Here is a 19836-nt window from a genome sequence, read left to right as displayed (position 1 = left end):
AGACTCATTGGGTGAGGTTAGGTGCAATGCCTTATCTCCATGGTTACAGAGACAAGACGACGCAGTGACCATCCCAAATAGAGTCACTGCTCAGCCCTTTCCCTTCCCATCAGGGGACACCGCAGAACCCCTTTGGAGAGGACAGGGCATAACTCTATCTGACCATGGTACAGAACTGCTATGATGAGTGTTACAACAGGCTCTGCAAGGTGAGGAGTGAAGGATCATGGTTAACAAGGCGACAGAGTCTCGACCCTCTCTTCGTTAAATAAGAGTCACAGCTGGTCTCTTTTTCCTTCCCTCTTCAGGGGACACTGCAGCACCCCTTTGGGAGGATGGGCAATACATGTACCGGTCTGTTCCCTCTACAGGGAGCCAGAGAGCTGGGTACGTCTTGGCTGTGTTTGGGCCTGTTTAACAAGTAAATAGAAACACACACTAATCTCCCATTCCTGGTTGTTAAGAAACATTTAGTTTCGAGGGTTTAGAGGGTGACACTCTATAGGAACGTGACGATACCAGTATCACGATTCAAAGGATTGTAACAACCCTAGCTTTGTACGTTGACAGCTCATGAACCAGATGACACTAGGTACACTACCAACCAACAGCACATACAAGAGGACCAGACAACCTTTGTCTGACTGCACTGCTAAAACGTTGTGCAACTTGGTGAAGTAAATGTAGCCTTTGTTTAACCACAATCAAATCCCTGGAGGTTAAAACCCCTCTTCAAGGAGACCTGGAAATTAAGTAAACTAACTCTAAAAACTCGACAGCAGGGGTATTCAACTCTTACCCTACGACGTACGGGGCCTGCTGATTTTCTGTTCTACCTGATAGTTAACTGCACATACCTGATGTCCCAGGTCTAAATCAGTCCCTGGTTAGAGGGGAACAATGAAAAAAAGGCAGTGGAACTGGCTTCCTAGTCCAGAGTTGAGTTTGAGGGCTCTACAGTATGTCAGCCAATATGTCTTGCCAAAGTGCATAACATGGAACTGATTGGATGTAGTATTTGATATTCCGGGATGCCTTGGCCTGCGCTGTGCAGCGCCGAAACATAGGTGTCTGAGTGCTTTTTGGAAAATGACCCTATAAATCTGAAATGACCCTAACCCCTTCATTAGCCAGAACATCTGGTTGGCAATTTAACCTAAACAGCTGGGAGACATTAGCAGCACATTATCTCACGGGGACAGGGAGAGAAGGTTAACCAGACAAGAAAAGCAGAGGAATGGATGAGGGTCGTGTGTGTCTCATCTTTAAAAACATGTCATCCATTGAGTATGGTTCCAGTCGGTTTCCCAGAATGTGAACAACCTCGACATTATCACTGTGTTTGCTAGCTGACAACAAACCACCTTAAGGATAAAACAAACCCTAATAAGCCGCAGATTGTAGATATGAGTCCAAGTGAAGATGAACCCGTTTCTGGAACTTTCATGGATTATCTCTACCTTTCTAATTATAAAATGGTTATGAACATTCTATGTAGTGTTATAAAGCATTATGCATGGCACATGAAGCTATGTGATTGTAATGCATTATAAACAGGGTATTCGTAGGGAGAGTTATCAATGTTTCTGAGTAGAACAGATGTCAGTTGAATTGTAACAGTCCGCAGCAATCAGTGGGACCATAAGGTTCACTATGTAGGCAATATGTTGTCATGGATGGATCCCTCTAATGATCATTTCCTGGAATTGAGTGGATTACATTACATTACATTACATAGGCTACATACATTTACTGGATATCTGTCTTTTGAATGGGATGTGCAGTCCTTCGGATGGCAGTCTTTCCCCGAGTGGCGCAGCGGTCTAAGGTACTGCATCTCAGTGCTAGAGGCGATACTACAGACACCCTGGTTCGAATCCAGGCTGTATCACAACCGGCCGTGATTGGGAATCCCATAGGGTGGCGCACAATTGGCCCAGCGTCGTCCGGGTTTGGCCAGTGTAGGCCATCATTGTAAATAAGAATTTATTCTTAATTGACTTGTCTAGCTAAATAAAGGTTACATTTTAAATAAACAATGTTAAACAGATGGCCTGACTCACTATGGTTATTAAAGATCCCATGGCACTGCAAAGAGTGGAGGACATGTAATTAAGATGCCTTTATTTAGGTGACACTCATTGTAAGAGTAGGGGTGTTAACCCTGGTGTCATGGCTAAATTCCCAACCTGGTCCTCATCATTTTATCATGGAAAGGGAAAGGGGGATACCTAGTCAGTTGTACAACTGAATGCATTCAACTGAAATGTGTCTTCTCCATTTATGGGCATCTAATCATCCCCAGATTCCAATTCCATTGGGCTCTCCTATCCCTTGAAACTCTTCAACCAGGTTGTTGCTGTGAAAGGGTGTGTCAACCTAAAATTAGGTTGAGATTTCCTTCATTTCAAGATGAAATTGGCATGAAACATGTATTTCGTAAGAATCCACAGAAAAATACTTTTAGAATTCCCACAAAATAATATAAATACTTTTCCAGATTTACTGGAATTGTTGTGCTCCTGTTTTCAATTATGGCCCATAAAGAAAGTTTTTTTTTCTTCTGTCATTGCAGAGTATGTAGTTGCTTTGCTTCGTAAATAAAGACAGAAGTCCCAATACCAGAGAGAGAAGAGGAATAGACAGGAGAAGAGCGGAGAGGGGACTGAATAGATCTGATTTACTCTCTCCATGCATAACTTGGGGCATTCCCACTTACCAGCCAGCTAACTACAAACAGGCCCTACATGAAAATACCACTCAAAACCACTACACTAGGGTTGTCAAAGTCATTTTGCCCCGCAGGCTGCATTCAGTCTTCACCGAGGTCGAGGGCCACACTTAAAATTGGTTATATTTCCTTGCCGTCAAAATATGCCAAAAATAGCCCTCTATCCATCACTTTTGTAATTTTCTATGCTCACTGACTGTCTAGCATTAGTTTAAATGACTGATGTCAAGCTGGACAGAGTGAAGAGACTGTAAATGTAGGTCATTATCATTTCTACACAGTTTCCATTTGGTTGAAGTCATTTCAATGTCAATTGGGATAGCCCCCCCCCCCCCCCAAAACATATTCCCAAAAAGTTTGTTATTTTTTTCTCAAACCCCACCGCAGGCCAGATCCATATGTTTGACACCTGTCCTACACTGTCTATAATCTCTAGCCCTGCATCTACTGCACATTGTGTGTCAGGAGGGAGAACATTTTTTAAAACAGGGAACAACTACATTACCTAAACTTGTCCAATTAGTGCAAACACTAATTATTTCAGTTTTCCAACCCAATGTGATTTTTTCACCATTGGTCGGATGATGTTAATAAAAAGGGTAGGGCTGCGGTTAGTTGAACATCAACTGAACATCTATAAACCATCTATTTGGGACTATGCAAATGAAGTGTTGCCTTACATGTTTCGTGTATATGTTTATGACATCATTCCTCCCCTAACTGATATGACATGGGGGGGGGGGGGGGGGGGGGGGGTCATACAAGTATACACAGCTGGCCTGCTGAGAACCGTGTCAAACATGTCAATGGGGCTCATTCATAAGCACTACAACTAGGACACTTCCAACCTCACTGTGCTGGTCACAAACCTTTTTATGAGTGTACTCTAGAAACATCTGTTGCTTTTTCTCCACATTCCGAGACTCATGAGAGAGAGAACAAGAGAAAGAAAGAGGGATCCATAAAGAAGGTAGAAGATAGTTCCGCCTGCTAGCTTTATTAACAGCCAGAGTGAGTAGCCATCTCTCCAGTCTACATGTTTACAATTACATTTTGTCCATAAGCTCCTTTCTAAAGCAAATTGAGTACGCTACTCCAAACTATTATTAATCAAGAAAACAGACTTCCTCTAACAGTCGAAAGTCCAACTAGTTGTGACCGAGTCCTGGTTTCATTCTTCCTATGAATTTCTCAGGTCAAGAACCAGGGAGGAAAGAGGGGAAGAGATGACAATGCATGTGAAGAACAAAAGAAAGCCTGGCATCATCAACACTGCAGATGAGCCATCAGATCCTGGGACACAGAAGCCATTGTCAGGTACAGTGCACACATGATGAGTCACCGTCATATGACAGAGGCTGACACAGCAGTACGGAGGCCAGCCAGTAAGACCAGGCATTACTCTGCATTATGGTACAAATACCCCCTAGCCAGACCCAAAGAAAAGCCCCAAAATGAACCGGGGAAGTGTTGTGCTTCTATGTGGGTGTGTTTGTGTAGCCAAACCCGTTTCCCAGGGTCCTCTCCATTTCTGGTCTCCTGAGAATGTGGCCTACGACCCCGCAGGGCTGTGAAAGCAGATGTTGTCACCTGATGCTGGGGATATGTACTGCTGTGTGTGTGTGTGTGTGTGTGTGTGTGTGTGTGTGTGTGTGTGTGTGTGTGTGTGTGTGTAGAGTTGTTTACCAAACACATCTGTATGCCCAAATCATGACACAATCTCAGACACTCATTTAAAAATATATGGACAAAAAAGACATAAAACGACGAAGAGAGCATGTTCTAACACGCCAACATATTTTTAAGGTGTAATCGTCTCCAGATTGTAACAATGTGCATCAACCTTATAAAACCTACATCCAAACATTTAACTTTACAAACGGCACCCCATACCTACCATAGACTTCCAGTGATGGGGTCAATGTGTTTCAGAGTGATGTTAGACAGACAGAGGGGTTGAGGGGTTAATTCAGTCATGCTGCAGTGCTGTTATCTGTCTCTCTTTATCTGACCCGTCACTGTTTCTGACAGAAAACAGACAATGCAAGGACCCCTAACTGCCTACACAGTACAGGGACATTATCTACCTGTGTAACATAAACACACATCGACACAGAGTCACAAAAGTACACACACAGACACGCATGAATGTGCACACTCATGCACTTAGTTTCAGGTCAGATATGCAGCATTGTCTGGTGAAAATATGCATAGGACCATTTCCTCATTATTTTGAGCAGGATCTTTTTACACCAACTGTAGATTCCTCCTGCGACACCACCTCTTAGCCTGGTCCCAGATCAGTCTGTGCTGTATAGCTAACTACTATGGCCATTGTCATGCCAATCATGTTTGACTATAGGAGTTAGCAAGACAGCTTCAAATGGAAATGAAAGAGTCCACTCCAAAATGAAAATCTTTATATTTTCAGTTAAGATGTGTCTTTAGCCCGAACGTGCACAACTGTAACCTGCCTGGTTACCATTCTGTTTCTGCCTAGTTACCATTCTGTTTCTGCCTCAGTCATCATTAGCCTAATGTTAATTGTAACAAGGTCCATCTGATAATATTATCTATGAGCCTTCTTCAGAGAAGCTAAGAGAACGAGCCATTAGCCAGCAGCATTAGCAGTAGCCTATTACAGGTCATGCTACTGCCGGCTGTTTGTTTTGCTGAGGTCATAGTGTATCAGTGTGGAATTGTTCTCTGACAGCTAGAGTTGGGGTGCAGGGTTCCAGAATCTGACCTTTGACTGACCTCTCTGCCCCGAGCCACTGGTACAACTACAGAGAGAAATAACCTCGGGGAGAGAAATTAGGGAGAGGACTGCTTTCAAAGGAGTTGCGCTAAACCACCTTAGCAACCCATATCATGCAGCTTTGGTATATTATGACAAGTTACCTCTGGACTGGACTTTTATTTCCATGACTGATCAAAACGTGTTCTCATGGCTTTCTTGTCCCTCTGCAGCAGACATATGGTGAGCAATATGTTTGGAACATCGAAACGCAATAAAATCACAGTATCAAATCGCAATACATATAGAAATCGAGAGAATCGCAATACATATCGTATCGGCACATAAGTATCATGATAATATCGTATCGTGAGGTCCCTGGCAATTCCCAGCCTTAGTATGTGTCATGGAGGTGACGTCATTTTGTCATTGACATGAAGTCAACGGTCAATAAATACAGCTTCAGACATATCATCTAGATGTGGTACATGGATCTCATGACAGTGTGGTCACAGTAAAGTGATACTGTGAAGATGTCAATACCAGTCAAAGTGACGTTGGTACTATATGTCTACAGACGTACTCACTCTCTCAGTGTGAGGACAGCTACACATCCACTGTGCTGTTGATCATTCCTTTAATACAGTGGGCCCTAGTCAACACACACACACACCAGTTCATCATCCCATCAGCACAGTGATCAACAGTAGACCCCAATCTGTCACTGAAGACAGATGACCAACCCCTCAATTCCCCCTAAACCTGCTAGTCTGCACCCTTCCTTAATCCACATCAAGTCCCTTCTTCCCCTCCCTATACACACATATATCCCAGAAGTACTAGAGCTGGGCGATATAGACAAAAATCCATATCACGCTACATTTACTGAATTATCACGATAACGCTAAATTCATAACATTAATGTGCATCAGTTACTTTTTTATATTAGCCTTTAAACTACTACTAATTTTAAAATGTTGTAGATATCAATTGTCCGGTTAGAAATGGCCCATATTTGTAGACTTAATTCATTTCAAAACGTCACATTCCTCTAGTAAAGGCTACATATAGCAGTAAAATGCCCTCGATAAATGGTCGGTTGGGTCGGTATCAGTAATGTTAGACGTATCGTCCTAGCTCTATGAACTACACACCAGTCTGCACCCCTTCCCTTCTTCCTTCCTAGACCCACTGTCCTTCACTGGAACTAAAACCACAGACCTCATTATCTCATACATACCATTTCAGAACTAAAAGACCTCATTATCTCATACATACCATTTCAGAACTAAAACCACAGATCTCATACATACCATTTCAGGAGACAAGGACATACATTACATGGCTACATGCCATACTCCACCAGTCATAATGGTATGCAAACGCATGACCAAGGAGAAGTGAAGGAATAATATGTAAGCAAAGTAGATACTAACCCACTTAACAGATGCAGGTAGTTTGTCTACAGACAGAACCATACCTCTGGGAATCTAACACACACACACACACACACACACACACACACACACACACACACACACACACACACACACACACACACACACACACACACACACACACACACACACACACACACACACACACACACACACACACACACGAGAATGCAGAGGTAATGACGACCTTTCCGGCATCACATCAGCAGCTGTTGAAGAGCCACGGTGTCTGTTCTCACCTTGCAATGCACCAGAGCCCCTAACTGTCCAGAAAACAGAGCTCCGTTGAACTAGTGTGTCTGTAAATCAGATCCGACTGACTCAAAGGTGAAGAGCGCTTCCGTTATTATGCTTATTTTTAACTGCCTGATATCAGTGAACTATGCCTTTGTAAAATAGCTGGGGTCAAACCTGTTTAAACAAAACATAGGTTGAGGGAAGCCATTGTCAGAGCAGTGCCATAGTTCTGCTTTTACTGTGACAGCCAATAAGAACAGCAATATGCAATCAAAGAAGAGAGAGGGATGAAAGAGATAGATGACTCCATTTTCGGTCTACCTCCACTTTCCAGACATCACTCCATCATTTTAACTACAGGGACTACTTTTCACTTTGAACAGGTGGCTGGAGACTACTTCCCAGCAGGGTCTCACACCCTATACTAAAAGTATCTGCCTCTTTCCACATGTTTCCACGTGTGGAAATCCCTCCATGTACAGTACTGCTCTGCACTGCCTCTCTCCGTGTTCTGTACCTGGTCTGTATGCAATACAGCAATGTCATGGATCAATGTCCCTTCCAGCACTACACAGCCCCATGTGTGGATCACGTCGTTAGAGGAAAGTTAGAGAAAAGACGGAACGAGGGGAAAGGAGAGCTGAAATTAACCAGAGCTCAGCAGAAACAGAGAAACTTAATGAAACATGGCAGCAGCAGAGAAGCAGTGCTGTGGTTATGCAAACAGCCTCCTCACCTCCCAGGATTGATTACAAGGCTTGGCCCTGGAGCTGCAGACGCCATGTTAGAGACACACAAAATTCTTATCCCCAAACCCCCCCCGTCCCCCCACTCTGTGCTCCCCCGCTCCGCCCCCCAAACCCCCAAGAGCTCAGAACAACAGAGAAAAACTGGAGGATGAACCAGCAACAGTGTCGGGTTCCGGGAGTACAGTACAACACAGAGAAACTTCACAAAAAGCCTATTCCCCTCTACAGCCATACCTCAGTACATCTGAGTGGAACTTTCTATCAAGACAAACAAATACACACTAACATAAACATGCACACTCACACACAGTAGTGGTGCTCCTGGGCAGCAGAGTAAAGAGAGAGCTAGTACTGTACCACAGACAAACTACAGGAAACTAGAAGAGACGGAGGGAGAAAAAGAAAAGCAGAGAAAAAGAGAGGGGAGAACAAGGAAACCACACACACAGTACACACTACGAGGGAGGCAGAACTGCAAACTCACCGTGTGTGTTGTCCCGTGCTGAAGAGCAGCCCCCTAGTGAGAGCCAGTCCAGTCACCGAGGAACCCCACGGCCCCTCCCACCTCACCCTGTCATGTGACACTGGACCACAGGCATGCCACACCCCCCTCTCACTCACACCACCCTCCCCTCAACATGAAACATCTTCAGAGAGAGAGGGTAAACGCTTCTTATGCTTCCCATCTGAAACAGTTGGTAATAGTTTGTGCATACAGTATCAGTCAAAAAACACACCTATTCATTCCAGGATTATTTATTTATTTGTTTCTATTTTCTACATTGTAGAATAATAGTGAAGTCATCAAAACTATGAAATAACACACATGGAATCATGTAGTAACCAAAAAAAGTGTTCAACAAATTAAAATATATTTTACAATTTGAGATTCTTCAAAGTAACCATCCTTTGCCTTGATGACAGCTTTGCACACACTTGGCATTCTCTCAACCAGCTTCATGAAGTATTCACCTGGAATGAATTTCAATTAACAGGTGTGCCTTTTTAAAAGTTCATTTGTGGAATTGTTTTCCTTCTTAATGTGTTTGAGCCGATCAGTTGTGTTGTGACAAGGTAGGGGTGGTATACAGAAGATAGCCCTATTTGGTAAAAGACCAAGTCCATATTATGGCAAGAACAGCTCAAATAAGCAAAGTGAAACGACAGCCTATCATTACTTTAAGACATGAAGGTCAGTCAATGTGGAACATTTCAAGAACTTCAAAAGCTTCTTTAAGTGCAGTTGCAAAAACCATCAAGTGTTATGATGAAACTGGCTCTCATGAGGACCGAATAAATGCTTCACAGTTCAAGTAACAGACACATCTCAACATCAACTGTTCAGATGAGACTGCGTGAATCAGGCCTTCATGGTCAAATTGAAACCACTACTAAAGGACATCAATAAGAAGAAGACTTGCTTGGGCCAAGAAACATAAGCAATGGACATTAGACCAGTGGAAATCTGTCCTAATCTGTCTAATGACTCCAAAATTGAGATTTTTGGTTCCACCCGCCAAGTCTCTGAGATGCAGAGTAGGTGAACGGATGATCCCCGCATGTGTGGTTCCCACCGTGAAGCATGAAGGAGGTGGTGTGGGGGTGCTTTGATGGTGACACTATCAGTGAAATATTTAGAATTCAAGGCACACTTAACCAGCATAGCTATGGCCTCCCAAGTGGCGCAGTGGTCTAAGGCACTGCATCGCTGTGCCACTAGAGATTCTGGGTTCGAGTCCAGGCTCTGTCGCAGCCGGCCATGACCGGGAGGCCCATGGGGCGGCGCACAATTGGCCCAGCGTCGTCCGGGTTAGGGAGGGTTTGGCCAGCAGGGATGTCCTTGTTTCATTGCGCACTAGCGACTCCTGTGGCGGGCCGGGCGCAGTGCACGTTGACAGGGTCGCCAGGTGTACGGTGTTTCCTCCGACACATTGGTGCGGCTGGCTTCCAGGTTGATGGGCATTGTGTCAAGAAGCAGTGCGGCTTGGCTTGGTTGGGTTGTGTTTCGGAGGACGCATGGCTCTCGACCTTCGCCTCTCCCGAGTCCGTACGAGACAAGACTAACTACTACCAATTGGAGACCACGAAACTGGGGTGAAAAAAGGGGTGAAAAAAAAATAATAATTAAAAAAAATAAAAAAACAGCATTCTGCAGTGATACACCATCCCATCTGGTTTGCCCTTAGTGGGACTATCATTTGTTTTTAAGAGGACAATGAGCCAACACACCACCAAGCTGTGTAAGAGCTATTTGACCAAGAAGGAGAGTGATGGAGTGCTGCATCAGATGACCTGGCCTCCACAACCACCCGACCTCAACCCAATTGAGATGGTTTGGGATGAGTTGGACCGCAGAGTGAAGGAAAAGTGCTCAGCATATGTGGGAACTCCTTCAAGACTGTTGGAAAAGCATTCCAGGTGAAGCTGGTTGAGAGAATGCCAAGAGTGTGCAAAGCTGTCGTCAAGACAAAGGGTGGCTACTTTGAAGAATCTCAAATATATGTTTAACACTTTTTGGGTTACAACATGATTCCATATGTGTTATTTCATAGTTTTGATGTCTTCACTATTATTCTACAATGTAGAAAATAGTAAAAATAAAGAAAAACCCTTGAATGAGTAGGTGTGTCCAAACGTTTGACTGGTACTGTATATTATGACGACATTTTGTGACGTTTTTGTTGATTTTGGTCTTTGGCAAGGGTTTTTTCTGCTGTTCGTGCACACAACATTATCTCGAGGAAGCTGAAGGTCGTGAGCCGAAATCTACGCACATTCGTCGGTTATTGGTCAATAGTAGGGATTCTTCAACTAAGTGTTTGTCATTCAACGCTAGACGACTCGTTTTCATGTTAAAAAAAATTACTTCAGAAATACTGCACCAAACATCTTAGTTAGATGTACAAATGCGCAACAAAAATCCACATCTGAGTTCTTACATTAATTCTGACCATTTTGAGGAAGTGTATACTGGCTACGGCATCTCAAGATGGACAAACAGTACTATTGCCACTTTTTTCTTGTTTGTTTTTCAAGCAAAGTTCTTTTAAGGGAGTATGAGAGCACACTCATTCTTAAGGCTTCCACATGCTTCGGTTCGGCTGGCGTCTAGCCATTTCTCTGTATGTGTGTGTGTATAGACACACCGTCCCTGCACCTCTACCCCTCATCCTTCCCTTCCCCCTAGCCTCTGGCCACAGGTTTGAGAGAAGCCAGCCTGTCCATCCCCCTGGTCCTCCTGTTTGTCCCTGATTCACAACCCTCCAATGACCTGCTTCAACCCTTTGTTCCTGGAATTCACAGGATCCCAATCATTCCACAACACATACCAGAGGACTAGCGGGACCAAATAAACATGACACGTGTTTACTTGCTATTGTGGGAGCTACATCCAACAATGGATGAGGAGGATTGAGAAGTACGTTAAATATTTAATACTGAAAATGTGTAGCAGGTTTACGTGTTGCAACACTGTCCATACCGAGAAAGGGATAACATCTTGTAATTCTTTTTGACCACAATTTTACCACCATTGCCCCATCTCTCAGCTTTATGGCATTAATAACAAACCACTCAGTGGGGCTGCTGTTCGGTTGAAACAAACATTCAGGAGTGTGCCTTTAATTCTTGATCATTAAAGATTAAAGGATAGTTGCTCCCTTTAAATCCCAGTTCTACAGTGGTTCTAGTTTCTACTGCAGTGGTTCTAGTTTCTACTGCAGTGGTTCTAGTTTCTACTGCAGTGGTTCTAGTTTCTACTGCAGTGGTTCTAGTTTCTACTGCAGTGGTTCTAGTTTCTACTGCAATGGTTCTAGTTTCTACTGCAGTGGTTCTAGTTTCTACTGCAGTGGTGTACATACTGCTCCAGGGAGAGGCATGTCTCAGTAGGTTCTTTGATACAACTGGTTGTCTGTGATTAAAAAGCGAAGAAAACAGCTGTGTTTCTGGCCACACAGGAAGTGAAATTATATACCTACCAGGGGCTAAAGCACCAACTGTCTAACACACACACACGCAATCCATCACCTGAGTTTTTGGGGGGGATGAAAGGGATCACGTTTTCACATTTAACCAAATACCTCATTCGTTTTTACAGCAACTACTGTTTCTGGATGGATGGCTTTATTTGGTTTCATTCATCACAAACCTTGCTGGTCTAGTGAAATGATTGAGTCTGTACTTTTTGAAAGATCTTAGGGTAATTTATGTAAGAAGCTGAATGTTTTCTCTGAACAGGAGGAGAAAGTGAGCAACTGGAAAAAGTAACCTTGGACAGATGACCAAAATCTCCCCCCAAAATGCCATGGTTGTAGATTCATGACAGGTCCCAGTATATGTCCAACACTCACACACCAGCCCTGAAGAACCCACATCCACCTAACTATTAGACTGCGTGCCAAATGGCACCCAATTCCCATAGGGCTCTGGTCAAAAGGAGTGCACTACATAGGGAATAAGGTGCCATTAGGGAGGCAGATTTACACAGTGCCTTACTCTAGCCTAATACTCCCTCAACATACACCCTCAGCACACATCCAGCCAGCTCCCCACTTCCTGCTCAGGGTCAGAGGGGTGATCATGTATCAACATCAACTGGGAGTAAAAATAAATCCTGGGTGTATTTAGTCCGTTTTACAATGTTTATAAGAAGCCCTGAATTCTCTAACTACAGGCGCCGTATTTCAAAGCCCTGTATTGTGTGTGTGTATAAAAATCAGTAAATGCAGAGAAACTATGTTTAAAGAGGGGACTGCTAAGTAGATAAACCGTCAGAGTTCTGTGGTTTTCGGAGCACAAGATTGACTTCATCACAGCGTTGCTGTCTTTTCTGAGAGTTTTAGAGCCACCCATTCGCTGAAGCTTTCCCAGCTGTGTTGCTAAGCGCTGTGCCAGATTGATCCGGTCAGTACCAGGGTAGTGTAGACTGAGCATGTGCAGATTGAAGGAGCCTCCGTAACCAGAGCCCCCTGGGTTCCTCCAACACAACAGTAACTCTCATCACTATCCCTTAGACAGGACAAGTCAAAGAGGGAGAGAGAGCACTATCCAACTTTTACAGGATAACAAAAGCGCTGTGGAAGGATAACAGCCTTTTATAATATGTTCTTTAGAGTGTCTCCAACTATTTCTTCTGTTTTTCTGATACAGCGATAGAAGAAGAGAGAGAGAGTACTGGAGCAAGAGGGATAACTGGAGCAAGAGGGAGAGAGAGAGAGAGAACTGGAGCAAGAGGGAGAGTACTGGAGCAAGAAGGAGAGAGAGAGAGTACTGGAGCAAGAGGGAGAGAGAGAGAGTACTGGAGCAAGAGGGAGCGAGAGAGAGTACTGGAGCAAGAGGGAGCGAGAGAGAGAACTGGAGCAAGAGGGAGAGTACTGGAGCAAGAGGGAGAGAGAGAGTACTGGAGCAAGAGGGAGAGAGAGAGTACTGGAGCAAGAAGGAGAGAGAGAGAGTACTGGAGCAAGAAGGAGAGAGAGAGAGTACTGGAGCAAGAGGGAGAGAGAGAGAGTACTGGAGCAAGAGGGAGCGAGAGAGAGTACTGGAGCAAGAGGGAGCGAGAGAGAGAACTGGAGCAAGAGGGAGAGAGAGAGAGTACTGGAGCAAGAGGGAGAGAGTACTGGAGCAAGAGGGAGAGAGTACTGGAGCAAGAGGGAGAGAGTACTGGAGCAAGAGGGAGAGAGTACTGGAGCAAGAGGGAGAGAGTACTGGAGCAAGAGGGAGAGAGTACTGGAGCAAGAGGGAGAGAGTACTGGAGCAAGAGAGAGAGAGTACTGGAGCAAGAGGGAGAGAGAGAGTACTGGAGCAAGAGGGAGAGAGAGAGTACTGGAGCAAGAGGGAGAGAGAGAGTACTGGAGCAAGAGGGAGAGAGAGAGTACTGGAGCAAGAGGGAGAGAGAGAGTACTGGAGCAAGAAGGAGAGAGAGAGAGTACTGGAGCAAGAAGGAGAGAGAGAGAGTACTGGAGCAAGAGGGAGAGAGAGAGAGTACTGGAGCAAGAGGGAGAGAGAGAGAGTACTGGAGCAAGAGGGAGAGAGAGAGAGTACTGGAGCAAGAGGGAGAGAGAGAGAGTACTGGAGCAAGAGGGAGAGAGAGAGAATACTGGAGCAAGAGGGAGAGAGAGTACTGGAGCAAGAGGGAGAGAGAGAGTACTGGAGCAAGAGGGAGAGAGAGAGTACTGGAGCAAGAGGGAGAGAGAGAGTACTGGAGCAAGAAGGAGAGAGAGAGAGTACTGGAGCAAGAAGGAGAGAGAGAGAGTACTGGAGCAAGAAGGAGAGAGAGAGAGTACTGGAGCAAGAGGGAGAGGGAGAGAGTACTGGAGCAAGAGGGAGAGAGTACTGGAGCAAGAGGGAGAGAGTACTGGAGCAAGAGGGAGAGAGTACTGGAGCAAGAGGGAGAGAGTACTGGAGCAAGAGGGAGAGAGTACTGGAGCAAGAGGGATAACTGGAGCAAGAGGGAGAGAGAGAGAGAGAACTGGAGCAAGAGGGAGAGTACTGGAGCAAGAAGGAGAGAGAGAGAGTACTGGAGCAAGAGGGAGAGAGAGAGAGTACTGGAGCAAGAGGGAGAGAGAGAGAGTACTGGAGCAAGAGGGAGCGAGAGAGAGTACTGGAGCAAGAGGGAGCGAGAGAGAGTACTGGAGCAAGAAGGGGGAGGGAGAGTACTGGAGCAAGAGGGAGAGAGAGAGTACTGGAGCAAGAGGGAGAGAGAGAGTACTGGAGCAAGAGGGAGAGAGAGAGTACTGGAGCAAGAGGGAGAGAGAGAGTACTGGAGCAAGAGGGAGAGAGAGAGTACTGGAGCAAGAGGGAGAGAGAGAGTACTGGAGCAAGAAGGAGAGAGAGAGTACTGGAGCAAGAAGGAGAGAGAGAGAGTACTGAGGCAAGAAGGAGAGAGAGAGAGTACTGGAGCAAGAGGGAGAGAGAGAGAGTACTGGAGCAAGAGGGAGAGAGAGAGAGTACTGGAGCAAGAGGGAGAGAGAGAGAGTACTGGAGCAAGAGAGAGAGAGAGAGAGAGAGTACTGGAGCAAGAGGGAGAGAGTACTGGAGCAAGAGGGAGAGAGTACTGGAGCAAGAGGGAGAGAGTACTGGAGCAAGAGAGAGAGAGTACTGGAGCAAGAGAGAGAGAGTACTGGAGCAAGAGGGAGAGAGAGTACTGGAGCAAGAGGGAGAGAGAGAGAGTACTGGAGCAAGAAGGAGAGAGAGAGAGTACTGGAGCAAGAGGGAGAGAGAAAGTACTGGAGCAAGAGGGAGAGAGAGAGTACTGGAGCAAGAGGGAGAGAGAGAGAGTACTGGAGCAAGAGGGAGAGAGAGAGAGTACTGGAGCAAGAGGGAGAGAGAGAGAGTACTGGAGCAAGAGGGAGAGAGAGAGAGTACTGGAGCAAGAGGGAGAGGGAGAGAGTATTGGAGCAAGAGGGAGAGAGTACTGGAGCAAGAGAGAGAGAGTACTGGAGCAAGAGAGAGAGAGTACTGGAGCAAGAGGGAGAGAGAGAGAGTACTGGAGCAAGAGGGAGAGAGAGAGAGTACTGGAGCAAGAGGGAGAGAGAGAGAGTACTGGAGCAAGAGGGAGAGAGAGTACTGGAGCAAGAGGGAGCGAGAGAGAGAACTGGAGCAAGAAGGGGGAGAGAGAACTGGAGCAAGAGGGAGAGTACTGGAGCAAGAGGGAGAGAGAGAGTACTGGAGCAAGAGGGAGAGAGAGAGTACTGGAGCAAGAGGGAGAGAGAGAGAGTACTGGAGCAAGAGGGAGAGAGAGAGAGTACTGGAGCAAGAGGGAGAGAGAGAGAGTACTGGAGCAAGAGGGAGAGAGAGAGAGTACTGGAGCAAGAGGGAGAGAGAGAGAGTACTGGAGCAAGAGGGAGAGAGTACTGGAGCAAGAGGGAGAGAGTACTGGAGCAAGAGGGAGAGAGTACTGGAGCAAGAGAGAGAGTACTGGAGCAAGAGGGAGAGAGAGAGTACTGGAGCAAGAGGGAGAGAGAGAGTACTGGAGCAAGAGGGAGAGAGAGAGTACTGGAGCAAGAGGGAGAGAGAGAGTACTGGAGCAAGAAGGAGAGAGAGAGAGTACTGCAGCAAGAAGGAGAGAGAGAGAGTACTGGAGCAAGAGGGAGAGAGAGAGAGCACTGGAGCAAGAGGGAGAGAGAGAGAGTACTGGAGCAAGAGGGAGAGAGAGAGAGTACTGGAGCAAGAGGGAGAGAGAGAGAGTACTGGAGCAAGAGGGAGAGAGAGAGAGTACTGGAGCAAGAGGGAGAGAGAGAGTACTGGAGCAAGAGGGAGAGAGAGAGTACTGGAGCAAGAGGGAGAGAGAGAGTACTGGAGCAAGAAGGAGAGAGAGAGAGTACTGGAGCAAGAAGGAGAGAGAGAGAGTACTGGAGCAAGAGGGAGAGAGAGAGAGTACTGGAGCAAGAGGGAGAGGGAGAGAGTACTGGAGCAAGAGGGAGAGAGAGAGAGTACTGGAGCAAGAGGGAGAGAGTACTGGAGCAAGAGGGAGAGAGTACTGGAGCAAGAGGGAGAGAGTACTGGAGCAAGAGGGAGAGAGTACTGGAGCAAGAGGGATAACTGGAGCAAGAGGGAGAGAGAGAGAGAGAACTGGAGCAAGAGGGAGAGTACTGGAGCAAGAAGGAGAGAGAGAGAGTACTGGAGCAAGAGGGAGAGAGAGAGAGTACTGGAGCAAGAGGGAGCGAGAGAGAGTACTGGAGCAAGAGGGAGCGAGAGAGAGAACTGGAGCAAGAAGGGGGAGGGAGAGTACTGGAGCAAGAGGGAGAGTACTGGAGCAAGAGGGAGAGAGAGAGTACTGGAGCAAGAGGGAGAGAGAGAGTACTGGAGCAAGAGGGAGAGAGAGAGTACTGGAGCAAGAGGGAGAGAGAGAGTACTGGAGCAAGAGGGAGAGAGAGAGTACTGGAGCAAGAGGGAGAGAGAGAGAGTACTGGAGCAAGAAGGAGAGAGAGAGTACTGGAGCAAGAAGGAGAGAGAGAGAGTACTGGAGCAAGAAGGAGAGAGAGAGAGTACTGGAGCAAGAGGGAGAGAGAGAGAGTACTGGAGCAAGAGGGAGAGAGAGAGAGTACTGGAGCAAGAAGGAGAGAGAGAGAGTACTGGAGCAAGAAGGAGAGAGAGAGAGTACTGGAGCAAGAGGGAGAGGGAGAGAGTACTGGAGCAAGAGGGAGAGAGTACTGGAGCAAGAGGGAGAGAGTACTGGAGCAAGAGGGAGAGAGTACTGGAGCAAGAGGGAGAGAGTACTGGAGCAAGAGGGAGAGAGTACTGGAGCAAGAGGGAGAGAGTACTGGAGCAAGAGGGATAACTGGAGCAAGAGGGAGAGAGAGAGAGAGAACTGGAGCAAGAGGGAGAGTACTGGAGCAAGAAGGAGAGAGAGAGAGTACTGGAGCAAGAGGGAGAGAGAGAGAGTACTGGAGCAAGAGGGAGCGAGAGAGAGTACTGGAGCAAGAGGGAGCGAGAGAGAGTACTGGAGCAAGAAGGGGGAGGGAGAGTACTGGAGCAAGAGGGAGAGAGAGAGTACTGGAGCAAGAGGGAGAGAGAGAGTACTGGAGCAAGAGGGAGAGAGAGAGTACTGGAGCAAGAGGGAGAGAGAGAGTACTGGAGCAAGAGGGAGAGAGAGAGTACTGGAGCAAGAGGGAGAGAGAGAGTACTGGAGCAAGAAGGAGAGAGAGAGTACTGGAGCAAGAAGGAGAGAGAGAGAGTACTGGAGCAAGAAGGAGAGAGAGAGAGTACTGGAGCAAGAGGGAGAGAGAGAGAGTACTGGAGCAAGAGGGAGAGAGAGAGAGTACTGGAGCAAGAGGGAGAGAGAGAGAGTACTGGAGCAAGAGAGAGAGAGAGAGAGAGTACTGGAGCAAGAGGGAGAGAGTACTGGAGCAAGAGGGAGAGAGTACTGGAGCAAGAGGGAGAGAGTACTGGAGCAAGAGAGAGAGAGTACTGGAGCAAGAGAGAGAGAGTACTGGAGCAAGAGGGAGAGAGTACTGGAGCAAGAGGGAGAGAGAGAGAGTACTGGAGCAAGAAGGAGAGAGAGAGAGTACTGGAGCAAGAGGGAGAGAGAAAGTACTGGAGCAAGAGGGAGAGAGAGAGTACTGGAGCAAGAGGGAGAGAGAGAGAGTACTGGAGCAAGAGGGAGAGAGAGAGAGTACTGGAGCAAGAGGGAGAGAGAGAGAGTACTGGAGCAAGAGGGAGAGAGAGAGAGTACTGGAGCAAGAGGGAGAGGGAGAGAGTATTGGAGCAAGAGGGAGAGAGTACTGGAGCAAGAGAGAGAGAGTACTGGAGCAAGAGAGAGAGAGTACTGGAGCAAGAGGGAGAGAGAGAGAGTACTGGAGCAAGAGGGAGAGAGAGAGAGTACTGGAGCAAGAGGGAGAGAGAGTACTGGAGCAAGAGGGAGCGAGAGAGAGAACTGGAGCAAGAAGGGGGAGAGAGAACTGGAGCAAGAGGGAGAGTACTGGAGCAAGAGGGAGAGAGAGAGTACTGGAGCAAGAGGGAGAGAGAGAGTACTGGAGCAAGAGGGAGAGAGAGAGAGTACTGGAGCAAGAGGGAGAGAGAGAGAGTACTGGAGCAAGAGGGAGAGAGAGAGAGTACTGGAGCAAGAGGGAGAGAGAGAGAGTACTGGAGCAAGAGGGAGAGAGAGAGAGTACTGGAGCAAGAGGGAGAGAGAGAGAGTACTGGAGCAAGAGGGAGAGAGAGAGAGTACTGGAGCAAGAGGGAGAGAGAGAGAGTACTGGAGCAAGAGGGAGAGAGTACTGGAGCAAGAGGGAGAGAGTACTGGAGCAAGAGGGAGAGAGTACTGGAGCAAGAGAGAGAGTACTGGAGCAAGAGGGAGAGAGAGAGTACTGGAGCAAGAGGGAGAGAGAGAGTACTGGAGCAAGAGGGAGAGAGAGAGTACTGGAGCAAGAGGGAGAGAGAGAGTACTGGAGCAAGAAGGAGAGAGAGAGAGTACTGCAGCAAGAAGGAGAGAGAGAGAGTACTGGAGCAAGAGGGAGAGAGAGAGAGCACTGGAGCAAGAGGGAGAGAGAGAGAGTACTGGAGCAAGAGGGAGAGAGAGAGAGTACTGGAGCAAGAGGGAGAGAGAGAGAGTACTGGAGCAAGAGGGAGAGAGAGAGAGTACTGGAGCAAGAGGGAGAGAGAGAGTACTGGAGCAAGAGGGAGAGAGAGAGTACTGGAGCAAGAGGGAGAGAGAGAGTACTGGAGCAAGAAGGAGAGAGAGAGAGTACTGGAGCAAGAAGGAGAGAGAGAGAGTACTGGAGCAAGAGGGAGAGAGAGAGAGTACTGGAGCAAGAGGGAGAGGGAGAGAGTACTGGAGCAAGAGGGAGAGAGAGAGAGTACTGGAGCAAGAGGGAGAGAGTACTGGAGCAAGAGGGAGAGAGTACTGGAGCAAGAGGGAGAGAGTACTGGAGCAAGAGGGAGAGAGTACTGGAGCAAGAGGGATAACTGGAGCAAGAGGGAGAGAGAGAGAGAGAACTGGAGCAAGAGGGAGAGTACTGGAGCAAGAAGGAGAGAGAGAGAGTACTGGAGCAAGAGGGAGAGAGAGAGAGTACTGGAGCAAGAGGGAGCGAGAGAGAGTACTGGAGCAAGAGGGAGCGAGAGAGAGAACTGGAGCAAGAAGGGGGAGGGAGAGTACTGGAGCAAGAGGGAGAGTACTGGAGCAAGAGGGAGAGAGAGAGTACTGGAGCAAGAGGGAGAGAGAGAGTACTGGAGCAAGAGGGAGAGAGAGAGTACTGGAGCAAGAGGGAGAGAGAGAGTACTGGAGCAAGAGGGAGAGAGAGAGTACTGGAGCAAGAGGGAGAGAGAGAGAGTACTGGAGCAAGAAGGAGAGAGAGAGTACTGGAGCAAGAAGGAGAGAGAGAGAGTACTGGAGCAAGAAGGAGAGAGAGAGAGTACTGGAGCAAGAGGGAGAGAGAGAGAGTACTGGAGCAAGAGGGAGAGAGAGAGAGTACTGGAGCAAGAGGGAGA

General features: G+C 47.0%; 1 protein-coding gene across 5 annotated transcripts in view; it reads right to left on the bottom strand.

Annotated features, from left to right (window-relative positions):
* Positions 1-19836, bottom strand: part of LOC106606602 (septin-9) — a 153203-nt gene that overhangs the window by 32934 nt on the left and 100433 nt on the right. The window contains exon 1 of one of the 5 annotated variants that reach the window (XM_014202922.3): positions 8396-8476. The exons of 3 other annotated variants lie outside the window; for them this stretch is intronic. The gene's annotated coding sequence lies outside the window, so the exon portion shown is untranslated. Of the gene's footprint in view, positions 1-8215; positions 8341-8395; positions 8477-19836 lie in introns of those variants that run through there. One more of the 5 variants, XM_082972815.1, reaches the window with a different exon arrangement.

Source organism: Salmo salar, chromosome 03 (assembly GCF_965601325.2).
Source record: "Salmo salar chromosome 03, fSalSal1, whole genome shotgun sequence".
Lineage (NCBI taxonomy): Eukaryota > Metazoa > Chordata > Actinopteri > Salmoniformes > Salmonidae > Salmo > Salmo salar.
The sequence above is the reverse complement of the archived record's forward strand: the minus strand, read 5'-3'. Positions and strand labels throughout refer to the sequence as shown.